Source organism: Heterocephalus glaber, unplaced genomic scaffold (assembly GCF_053883595.1).
Source record: "Heterocephalus glaber isolate CG9 unplaced genomic scaffold, H.glaber_assembly_v1.0 deba00001504, whole genome shotgun sequence".
Classification (NCBI taxonomy): domain Eukaryota; kingdom Metazoa; phylum Chordata; class Mammalia; order Rodentia; family Bathyergidae; genus Heterocephalus; species Heterocephalus glaber.
Window position 1 is genome coordinate 63,106,742 of NW_028258324.1, and position 13,008 is coordinate 63,119,749.

The 13,008-nt window shown below is 36.4% G+C and overlaps 1 protein-coding gene across 1 annotated transcript in view; it reads left to right on the top strand.

The window, feature by feature from the left end:
• The window catches only part of Fgf12 (fibroblast growth factor 12), a 533,909-nt gene that overhangs the window by 70,755 nt on the left and 450,146 nt on the right, over window positions 1–13,008 (top strand). The window lies entirely within an intron of this gene.

Genomic DNA, 13,008 nt, shown 5'->3' on the forward strand with positions numbered 1-13,008 from the left:
GATAAGTGAGATATCTCACAACATTAAAATAAACAGGCTTTTAAATATATAATTAACATGCAAAAGTATACAATCAGTTTCTTTTAATATATTTGTAGTTATGCATCCATTGCTATTATCAAATTCCATAACATTTTCAGCACTGGAAAAGAAAACCCTGTATCCCTTAATCTTTTCTCCAGCCTCTGGGAATCTCAGATCTACTTACGTCTTTAAGAATTTGTCTATCATGAAAATTTCATATTAATATAATTATACAATATGTGGGCTTTTGAATCTGGCTTCTTTCAGTGAATATAGTATTTTCAAGTTTCATTCATGTCACAGTATGAGTATCATATGTATCAGTGTTTCGTTCCATTTTACATCCCAGTGGTTTTCTGGTGTATGGATATACCACATTTTGTTTATCCATTCCATGATACCTTTAGTCTCAGTAAAGTACCTCATGGATCATTCTTCCAAATTCCAAGAAGAAAACAGATCTGGTAGTGAAAGTAGCTGTGAATAATGACTCTTTTGTTTACACTAATCAAGAGGAAGGAGCTCATACATAGATAGCATACTTTGTTGGGAATGATCAAAATATACATTTAGCTCAGTAGTTCCACCACCTGCCTTGCAAGCACAAGGACCTGAGTTTGATCTCCAGTACGAAAAAGAAAAAAAAAAATATATATATATTATATTCTTTTTTAGGATTTTTCCTACTGTTCCCCTTATTAAATGCTAATTTCTATGTTCCACTCTGAAGACTGACAGACTGATGATTGATTGATTAACTGATTGATAGTGTCTCAAGCTACCACCTTCCCCTGGAGGAACAGCTCTGCTCGAACTCAGCATCACATATTTCTGCTTCTCATCCTAAACTCATGAATTGGCTTTATTGAAAATCCTGCATATTTACCCTTTCTAGTCCCGAGATCGTCACACAATGTAGTTTCCATGTGGAGTGTTCTTAACTAGCTCTTTCTTCAGGCTCTGTCTCCGTTTAAGGGCCCCATATCTCAGAGAGGCTGAATATCCCTCACTCACCACGCCGCCGACATTGATGCCCCCTATTATTCTTCTTTATCACACTTTATGTTTTTCCTCTCTGACATTTAACATTATTCTTATACTATAAAGTACAACTTTCACTAGAATGTTGGCTGCAAGAGTGCTGGACTTTTTAAAAACCTGTTTAGTTATTGCCATATCCCCAGAGTCTGAGCCAGTTTCTGGCCCACGATGGGTATTCAATAAATATTTGGTGAACAAAGCTTTAATTAGCACCCGTGCCCAGATGCCCCTCCCTCCCAGACCTCTCTGATGCTCCTCCGGTTTGGGCTGCTGTCTGCTGTCTCGACAGTTCTGTCTGAATGTTCCACACACAACCCCAAAGTCAGCACTTCTAAAACTGGCCTCATTATCTTTCCAACTTTGCTTCTACTGGTCCTATTTAATGGCACCAAAACCTTTCTTATTACATAAGCTAGAAACCTGAGCATCACCTTAGATCCTTTTCTTTCTTTAGCACTTCATATCCAACTGGTCGATTTGGGATCCTAAACACTGCTTTCATACATTTTGTATTTCCACTGTCATCACCCTACTTGATGTACTTGTGTTCTCTCAGTTGTGCAGCTGTGTGGCATCTTCCTAACTTGTCTCTCTAGCTCTCCAGTTGGATTTAACCCATGCTGCATGCTCTGAGCTTTCTAAATCTAATTCTTGACCACATCACTCCTTTCAAAGCCTTCAGAGAGTATCTATCCATGTCCTACAGGCAAGTCCCAGCTCTGTTGCTTGCCCTGCAAGCTCTACCCTACCTCTAGCTTTGGCAGAAGCTATGCTTTCACTTACTCCAATCATACCAAACAGACTATTCCACTGTTTTTGCAAATTCATGTATGTGCCTTTTCCTAAAAATTTCCCTCTGTTCACAAAGTCCTCTTTCTCCTGTCTAACAAACATGATCATTCTTTTAGACTTTGCCCTAATGCCATATATGCTTCAAAGGCTTAAACTATTACCCACAGAAGAGTTAGTAATCTTTCCTCTATGCCTCCAAACACATATGCTTATCTGAATAATGGCTTGCACCCACTGATTTAATTATGTGGTTGTGTCCTCCCCAGGTGAGGTATTAGCTCTTGATGGGCCAAGGCTGTGTGTTTTGAGGGCCTATGCTACCAGATGACAAGAGACTTGGGCTTAAATATTGATCCCTATTTGAAGTATTGGGGCTTTGGTGCACTCTTCAATATTCTAACTGAGAAGATGCACATATAGTGCCTAATACATTACCTGACTTACACCAAGAGTTTACTTAATGGTGACTGTTAATCACCATTCATATTATTTTGGTAGCAATAGAAGTAACCATAATGTCCTGGGATAGAACAGCAACTGACATTTGGTAATTACATTTGTTGAATCAATGATTAACTAAAAATTTACCATTATCTCTTAGTGAATTTTAATCAAATTGCAATAAAATAAAACCGGCTTAGTTATTAGCTGGATCTAGAAAGAAAGTTTTACAAACATGGATAGAATAGAATGATAATAGGGGTGTTAATCTAGAGCAGTTAGAGGGAAGAGTAGGTAAATTGCGCTATTATACCCCAACTTTGCTGAAAGCCATATCTGAAAGTAATAGAAAATTCATACAGCCATGCTCCATGAGGTGTGCCTTGTTATTCAATTACTTTTTGATTTCTTCTAAAAATATATATACATAATATTAATAAGAGCGAGCACTCAAATTTATAATTATATTTTGGCAATGAACATCCCCCACTGAAAAAGGTTATTAGAGGATGTTATATGATCAGATAGGCATAAAGTGCTAGAAGACTCAGGTTTTGGTTCTGAGAGGTTACTGTCTACTTTGACATCCATTCTTTACATGCAAGTTTGTAAGTTTGGCTTGGCAGATGTCTTAGGTTCATTTAAGCTTAAAACTTCTGAAATTACTTGTTTTGCTCTTCAAGTTGTGTATGTGATCCCCAAACAACAAAACTCCCAAGAAATCAAGACTCATTTGCCTTTTAAGAACTAATTTGTTACCATGTAGCAAATGAACTGTTCATTTTCTATTGTTTCATCAAAATTCAGAAGCCAAAAATCTCTTTTATATAATTGTTTAAAAACTGTAGTCTAGCAACAACAAAGTGCAAATTATTCGTAATCCTATTTCCCATATAAAATAGCACTGAGCAGAAGGGAGAACAAATACAATCAACTTCCACTGGAAACGGATACCTATGAGTTCATTAGGGATTCATTGGAGCAAAATCTCGAGGAGTTGGGGAGGATGTCAACACAAAAATTAGAAGGGAAAGGTATTTTATTGAGAAAGAAAAATGGAAAGAGAATAATGATGCTGGTTTTGGAGTGGGAGAGAAATAGTGCATGTAATCTGCATGAAGGAAAGTTGATAGCAGTAAGATTTAACATGGAAAAGGGGTGAAAGAAGGGCAGGGGAATGAGGAAAAATAAGAACCAAGAATCATGTAAATAAGAACCATGTAAAGTACAAGATCCCAATGATGAATGTAACTGTGTTGTGTACCTAAAATGTACCAATAAACATAATGGAAAAAAAAAGATTTAACATGGACATTGAGCACAGAAGGCAGGCAAATTGAATGTGCACATAATCTTGTCTTTCAAGATTAACTCTGGTCAAAACCCCCTTTGATGGTAGTATCCTCATTGATGAAGATAATCAAATCATAATGTTCTTTAATTTTATAATTCTCCAGCATGCCAGGATCAGTAAGTGATACAGTCTAACTATCTAGAGATGGGTGAATGAAGATTCCAGTTCTATTTACTCATCTATCTGTCTATTCTAAGCAATTGTCCACTGTTTTTGGAAAACGGGAAGGCTAGAGTTTCTCTGATAATTTAAACTCTAATTCTGAATTAGAGTTTTAAAATTATGATTGCCAAGTATGTACAGAATATGCAATTGCGCAGGATGATTCCATCAGGAAACCCTTACTGATTGTGAGTGTATTGCCTAGCAAATTTACTACTGGTAGGAAAATCTAATGGACAGCTGGTCTTACAGTAAGTCATAGCATTTAGTAGAAAAAGGAATAAAAGGAAAGGGAAAAAAAGTGCAGTCCAGATGGATTAGATGTGTACTCTGTCGAGCTCCTGTCTGTCGCCTTTCCTGTCTGTCACCTGGCGGTGCTGGCACAGTGACAGAGGAGAAGGTCCGCCATCATTTCCTCTAGGCTAAAATTAAGCGGCCCATAACAGTAACCTTCATGGCAAATGCTCCACTGACCTCAGACTAACATTTTATTGGAAACTCTTTTTTCCTTTTGGTCTAACAGAAGCATGTAAAATCTTTCCTCAAATAGAAAAGGGAGTCCTTACTGCTGAGAAACGCTACCATGTGGTTATCCTCTATTGGTTTGGAGATTTTTAAAAATACTTATTTTTGAATAAGTTAATATATATATATATATATATAGTACAATTTCAAACAAAACAAAGATTTCTCTTCCTTTTCAGACAAACAGAAACATAAGTGCTTTATGGATATCCTTTCAGAGATGATCTTGCACAGAAGAGGGTTGTAACTCCTCATTTTTCTGAGGTACTGGGGATTGAATCTAAGTCCTTTGCACTAAGCTGTGTACATCCCCAGAACTTCCCCCCAGCACACACCTTTTTAATTTTTTAAAAATTTGAGACAGAGTCTTCATAAGTCACTATGTTGTCCAAGCTGGGCTCGAACTTGTGAGCTTCCAGACTTTATTTTCCAGAGTGCTAGATTTACAGGCATATACCATCATGCCTGGCTTTTGTAACTTGTTGTTATAATACTCTCCTTTGTTATAGTTTTGGCTTATCTAATCTCATTGTGTCTGATCCTTCAAACAGATTGCTATTTACCAGGATCACCTGGGTCCTGGGGTCAGGGAAAGAATCTTTTACTTAGAGAACAGTGCTCTTAGGAAAGTTACTTGAATTCTCTGAGCCTCAGTTTTCCCCTTTTATGAAGCAGAAATAGTAATTCTCTCCATGGACACTTCATTTGGCTTTTGTGAGAAATAAATCAAATAATGATTATGAAAATGGTTTGAAGAGCAAAGACCCACTTAAATATAGTTTGGACAGGAATTATTGGCGGTAGAGAAATCAGGGAAATTCTTGGATATTTCATGTCTTTGATGAAATGGTTTGATAAGTTCATGGATGTATAAGTAAAACACAGAAGCATAGAAATCAGATCATGAACTGAGAGAATCTATTTGTAGACTCATATGTGTTATACTTCTTTGAGCTCTGTCATTTAGAGCAGAAGTCCGTAAATTTTTTCCCTGAAGAACTAGGTAATAAACAACTTAGATTTTTGAATTATAATGGTATTAGTGCCACTACTCACTGTTGTTGCAACATGAAGGCTGCCACAGGCTGCAAACAAACAAACAAACAAACACAGTTATGCACCAGAAAGACTTTGTTTATGAACATCGAAATTTGAATTTCATAAAGTTTTCACTTATCAAAAATATTATTTTTTCATTACTTTTGTAGTATTCAAAAATGTACAAGCATTTTCAACTCTCAGCTCACACAGGAAAAGGCTATTGGCCAGATTTGGCTTTAGGTTACCAACTGCTAATTTAGAACAAATTTATGCAAAGAAAAATGCACATTTACCAACCAAAATTTTTGTTTATTTATTCAAGTTTTTCATCTGTTCCATGCAACACTGACCTGTCTGTGCGAAGGTGAGTGAGACACATTATCCTCTTGTCTCACTCTTCCCCCTGAAGGAACATGAGAGCTAACACTGCATGACCTATCAGGTTTCTTTTGCTAATATTTTGTGGTTTAATGATCCCAGATTACTTTCCTTTGTTGGGGTTTACCTTTGCTTGCATATGATACATAACATGCACCTGTAAAAGGTATTCTGGCAAGCTTCTGGCTTCTGGTATTTTATTTTATTTTTTGGTTTTTTGAGACAGACTCTCACTAATCTAGTTTAGGTTGGTTGGCCTTGAACTCATTATGTAATGGAGGCTGGCCTCCAATGTGTGCCACCACACCTGGCTAATTTTTACTTTTTTAATTTTAAAAATTAATTTTGTTGTGTATACATAAGAGATACATCATGATGTTTTGGGGTTCATATAAATAGTAAAATAGTTATTATCGTGAAGCAGATGAATGTATTTATCATTTCACATAATTATCGCTTTTTATTTTTATATTAAGAGCAGTTGAAATCTACTCCTTCAGCAAGAATCTCAAATACAGTGTAATTTTATTAACAATACTCCCCATCTTGTACACCAGATCTGTTGACCTACATTGTAGCCTCTGACCTATATCCTTCCATATCTTCTCCCACTCCCACATTTGGCTATCACTCTTATTCTGTTTCTGTATATTTAATTTTCAAAAAAATTTCATATGTAAATGAGATGATACAGCATTTTTATTTTTGCGTCTCAATTATTTTGCTTAGTATATGTCCTCATGTTCATCCAAGTTGTGGTAAATGGCTAAATCTCTTCTTAATGTTCTATTGCATTACATGTATTTGGTACTACAGTTTATTTATCCATTCACCTATCATTGGATACTTAGATTATTTATATGTCTTAGATATTGAGAATAAAGCTGCAATTAATATAGGAATGCAGATTTCTTTCCAGCATAAAGATTGAATTTCCTTTGGGTCTATGCCCAGAACAACAGTTTCTGTTTCATATGATAGTTGTTCTTTATAATTTCTTAGGGACCTCCATACTGCTTTCCATAATAGTTCTACCAGCATACATGTCTATACATAATGTACAAGGGTTTTCTTCTCTCTACACCCTTGGCGACATTTATTATTTCTTGACTTTTGGATAGTGGTCATCCTAATGGGTAAAAGATGATATCTCATTATGGTTTTCATTTGCATTTCCATGATGATTAATGATGTTGAACACTTTTTAATATACCTATTGGCCTTTTGTATGTCTTCTTTGTAGAAATGTCCACTTGGATTCTTTGCCCATTTTAAATTGGATTATTTGTTTTTCTGCTATTAAGTTGTATGAACACTTTTTTTTTCTTAAATTCTTTTATTGGTACATTTTAGGTATACAATACATTTACATTTATCTTTGGGTGCTTGTACCTGTACATGATGTATCTTGGTTCTCATTTTTTCCCCAATACCTGTGCGCCCTTCACCCCTCAACCCTTCCCTATTTACATAGACTTCGTTTCCATTTTTTTCTTTTCTCATGATTTTTCCTTTCCATTCTTTCCTTTCCCCTTCCCCTCCTACCACCCCTACCCCTTTGGACCTTTTCCTATTTCAAAGTATCAATTATTAGTCATTAATCCTTTAAGTCCTTATTTACACTCTCAGTATCTCACACTAGAGAAACTATTTGGTATTTACACATGTGTGTCTTATTTATTTCACTTAAGAGTATGGCCTCAATATGCATTCATGTAGCTATAAATGACTCTAGTTTCTCGTACTTTATGGCTGAGTAGTACTCCATTTTATAAAAAAACATATCTTTTTTATCCAGTTTCCAGTTGATGGGCACTTAGGCTGTTTCCAAGCTTTAACTATTACAAACTGTGCCACAATAAACATGGGTACACATATATCTCTGTGGTATGATTCTTTTAATTCTTTTGGGAAAATACCCAACAGGAAAATGTCTGGGTCAAATGGGACCTCCAGCCCTAGTTCTTTGAGGTATCTCCACACTGATTTCCATAGTGGTTGCACCAGTCTGCACTCCCACCAACAATGGAGAAGGGTTCCTTTCTCTCCACACCCCTGCCAGCATTTGTTATTGGTTGATTTCTTGAGAGCAGCCATTCTTTCTGGGGTGAGGTGGAATCTCAGTATTGTTTTCATCTGCATATCTCGAATGACTAGTGATGTTGAACATTTTTTCATATGTTTATTTGCTGCTTTTACTTCTTTGTCTGAGAAATGTCTGTTCATTTCAGATGCCCATTTTTGAATTGGGTCTTTGAAGTTGGGGGCTCTGATTATTTTCAGTTCTTTATATATTCTAGATAGTAGCCCTTTGTCTGAGTTACAGCTGCTAAAAATTTTTTACCACATTGTAGGTTGTCTGTTAGCTCTGTTGGTGGTTTCTCTTGCAGTGCAAAAGCTTTTCAATAAGATGAAATCCCAGTTGTTGATTCTTTGTGCTAGTTCCCATGCTACTCAGGTTTTGTTCATAAAGTCTTTTCCTATGCCAATATCTTCAAGAGTTCTACCTAATTTATCTTCCAGAAAGTTTAGTGTTTCTGTCTTAATATTTAGATCTTTAATCCACTTAGATCTCAGTTTAGTGCATGGTGATAGATATGGATCTAGTTTTAATCTCTGATAGGTTGAAATCCAAATACCATTTATTAAATAGGCTATCTTCCCTCCAATAATGGTGGTTGGCTCCTTTGTCAAAGATGAGGTGGCTGAGTATGACTGAAGTTGTTTTTGCATCTTCTAATCCATTCCACTGATCCTCAGGTCTGATTCTTTGCCAGTACCATGCTGTTTTTATCACAGTAGCTTTGTAGTATAGCTTCAAGTTGGGTATTATGATACCCCCAGCCATGTCTCTGTTGCCCAGAATTGTTTTTGCTATTCTAGGTCTCTTCTGGTTCCAAATGAATTTTTGAATTGTTTTCTCTAGATCTGTGAAGTATATTGTTGGAATTTCAATAGGCACTGCATTAAATCTATATAGCAGTTTTGGAAGTATGGCCATTTTGACTATATTGATTCTTCCTACCCAGGAACAAGGGATATCTTTCCATTTTCTTATATCTTCCTCAATCTCCTTTTTCAGGGTGCTGTAGTTTTCAGCGTAGAGGTCTTTTGCTTCCTTTGTTAGATTGATTCCTAAATATTTCATTTTTTGGATGCTATTGTAAAAGGAATTATTTCCCTAATTTCCTCAGTGAGTCTGCTATTTGTGTATAAGAAGGCTATTGTTTTTTTGAGTGTTGACCTTATATCCAGCTACTCTACTGAATTTGTCAATTAAGTCCAGAAGTCTTTTGGTAGAGTTTTTTGGGTCTTCTATGTAAAGTATCATATCATCAGCAAATAATGAGAGTTTAACTTCTTCCTTTCCTATCTTTATTCCTTTATTTCTTTCTCTTTTCTAATTGCTGTTTCCAGAACAATATTGAACAGGAGTGGTGATAGTGGGCATCCATGTCTTGTTCTTGACTTTAGCGTGAAAGTTTTCAGTTTTTGACCATTTAGTATAATGTTGGCTATTGGTTTTTCACAGATAGCCTTAATCAGGTTGAGATAAAGACCTTCTATTCCAATTTTCTGTAGGGTTTTTATCATGAATGGGTGTTGGATTTTGTCGAATGCCTTTTCTACATCGATTGAGATGATCATATGGTTTTTGTCCTTGACTCTGTTAATATAGTGTATTACATTTATTGATTTACTTATGTTGAACCATCCTTGCATCCCTGGGATAAATCTGACTTGGTCAGGGCGTATGATCCCTCTGTATTCTGTTTGCCAGTATCTTGTTGAGGATTTTTGCGTCTATGTTGATTAGGGAGATTGCCCTGTAGTTCTCTTTTTGGGTTGGGTCTTTCCCTGGTTTTGGAATCAAAGTAACACTTACTTCCAGGAATGAATTTAGAAGTATTGCTTCCATTTCAACTTCCTTGATAAGTTTAAAGAGTAATGGCATTAGTTTTTTTTTTGAATGTCTTGTAGAATTCAGTAGTGAAGCCATCAGGACCTGGGCTTTTCTTTGTTGGTAAACTTTTTATTAGATTTTCAATTTCACTCATTGTAATTGGGGTGTTTAGAATTTCTGTATCTTCTTCATTTAACTTTGGCAATTCGTATGTATCTAGGAATCTGTCCATTTCTTCTGTGTTTTCCATTTTATTAGAGTACAGGTTCTTGAAGTAGGTATTGATGATCCTCTGGATTTCTGCTGGTTCCGTTGTGACTTCCCCTTTTTTGTTCTTAATTGCATGGATTTGAGTCTTTTCTTTTCTTTTTTTGATAAGGTTGGCTAAAGGTTTATCGAGTTTATTTATTCTTTCAAAAAACCAACTCTTTGATTCATCAATTTTCTGTATCCTTCTCTTACTCTCCATTGCATTGATTTCTACTCTGATCTTTACAATTTCCTCTCTTGTGCGGGCTTTGAGTTTGTTTGTTATTCCCTTCTTTTTCTAGGAGTTTGAGGTTCTGCATTAGATTATTTATCTGAGTTCTCTCTGTTTTCCTAATATGGGCATTCACTGCTATGAATTTCCCAAGTAGAACTGCTTTCATTGGGTCCCATAGATTCCTAAATGTTGTACTGGCATCATCATTTACTTGTAGAAACTGTCTAATTTCTTCTTTAATTTCCTCTGTGACCCATTGGTTGTTCAGGAGGGTGTTATTCAATTTCCAGGTGTTGGTGAGAGTTTTGCAGTTTCTCATGTTATTGATCTCCAATTTTATTGCACTGTGGTCTGATAATATACAGAGGGTAATTTTAATTCTTTTAAATTGACTTAGACATGTCCTGTGAGCTAGCATGTGGTCTATTTTGGAGAATGACCCTTGTGCAGCTGAAAAGAATGTGTATTATGATTTTGTGGGGTGGAACACTCTGTAAATATCTATTAAGTCCATTTGTTCAATAGCTTGGTTCAGTTCTAGAATTTTGTTGTTAATTTTTTGTCTAGATGATCTGTCTATTTATGATAGTGGGGTATTGAGGTTCCCCACTACAACTGTATTAGTGCCTATTTGGTTTTTCATGTACATTAAAATTTGTTTTGTATAGTTGGGGGCATTCGTATTTGGTCTATATATATTTAGGATTGTCATCGCTTTCTCTTGGATTATTCCCTTCACAAGGATGTAATACTTTCAGTCTATGGATTTATTTTTGATTTAGATGTGTTTCTTGTATACAGCATATTGCTGGATTTTGCTTCTTAATCCATTGTCAGTCTACTTCTTTTGATTGGTGAATTGAGGCCATTAACATTGATAGTTATAATTGAGAGATATTGACTCATCCTTGTCATGATGTTTTGCTGTTGTTGGCTCTTATTTCTTTTTCCCCATTTCCCTTTAGTTTCTTACCTTGTCTGGTGGCTTCCCTCTGTTGAGCCTCATGGAGTTGTGACCTTCGTAGCCTTTTTCTAGGATATTGCTTAGAATAGTTTGGAGTGCTGGTTTGGTGTTCATGAAATTTCTCAGGTGTTCTTTGTCATGGAAGTATCTAATTTCCCATCAATTTTGAAAGATAATTTTGCAGGATACAACAGTCTAGGTTGGAAGTTATTTTCTTTTAGGGCTTGAAATACTTCACTCCAGGCTCTCCTTGATTTGAGGGTTTGTGTTGAGAAGACTGTTGTGATTCTGATGGGCTTTCCTTTATAGGTGATTTGTTTCTTTTCTCTAACTGCCTGTAGGATTTTGTTCTTCTGTTGGGTTTCTGGGATCTTGACTATTATATGTCTAGGTGTAGATTTTTTTTGATCATGGTAGTTGGAGTTCTATATGCCTCACTTATCTGTATGTCCAATTCTCCTCCTCTGTCTGGGAAGTTTTCTACTATTACTTCTGTGAACAGTTTTTTTTATGTCAATTGTACTTTCTCATGTTTTTTCACGGACTCCTATCAGTCTTATGTTATTCTTCTTTGTATCATCTAGCAGCTGTTGAATTGATTTCTCATGGTCCCTTACTATTTTTAAGAAATCTCTGTTTTCATGGTCCTTCACCGCAATCCTGTCTTCTATATTTGATATTCTATCTTCAGATTCTGCTAATCTGCTCTGCATGCTTTCAATGGAGTTTTTAATCTCCTGAATATCTGTTTGAATCTGTTTCATGGATTCTGTTTCTTTCTTATGTTGGGCAATCATGGTTTCCATTTCTTTCTTATGCTGGGCATTCCTGGCTTCTAGCATGTTTCTGAGCTCATCATTTTTTTTTTTAATCAGTTTCTGTTCTAGAGCCTCTAATCATGTCTTTCACTCTGCTCACCAGCTCTGTAATTATCTGGGAGATTATTTATGCTTTGAATTTTTCTAGAGCCTCATTCATCTGTTTTGTTATTTCCTGTGCTATCAGTTCAGGGTGTCCAGGTGGTTGATTATCAGACTTTTGCACCTCATTTCCCCCAGAAAATGCTTTTTGTGGGGTGGAAGTCTGGGTTTGTGACTTGCTTAAATGCCTTCTCATTTTTGTTTTTGGTACTGTCCCTGGTTTATTTCCTGGGTTGATATTATGAAGTTGTTTATTGTAAGTATTTTTGTTGGTCTATTAAAAACCTTTATGGAATGATTGCTTCTCAGAGGTGTCTACCAGATATATCTGGTCTTTAGGTTTTGAGTCTCTAATGACTCTGAGGCTATCTCATGTTCATTATACCAGAAAAGAAAACTGTTTGGATCAATCACGACATCTTAGCCCAAGTCATACAATCAGCAACACCATAGTATCAAATACCTCTTAAAGAATGACAATTTGTGGTAGTTATTAATCTATCACCTTTAAAAAATAAAGGGCCTCCTTCGAGGTGTGTCTCTGCTGTCACAATAGACAACATGGGAAGCAGTGTGCAGTTATAGGTCAATGAGTCTCAGTAAGCTAGACCCAGACCAGTGACATTCAGGCAGATTTCTGATTGCAAGTCCCAAGTTGAGCTCCCTGTCCTCCTGCAGGGTTGCACTCTGCAAGTTTCTGCTGCAGGTTTCAGCTGCTTTTCCCCATCAGTTTCTGATGGGAGATGATAATCCCTCCAACTTACCAATCACGGTGGTCTGGTGTGCCTTTATTACAGAGATTCCCTTCACTTTTCCAGTGGGCTTGTTTTCCTCAGGGAGCCTAAGACAGGCACTCTCTCTGTTGTTCACTTCTGGAGCTCAGGACAATGGCTTTTTTCCCCCTGTGCCTCTGCAGTGTGTAACCAAGTAGCTGCACAGCCAAAAGGCCAGAGGCCAGGGGTGGGGGTGGGGGGGGCA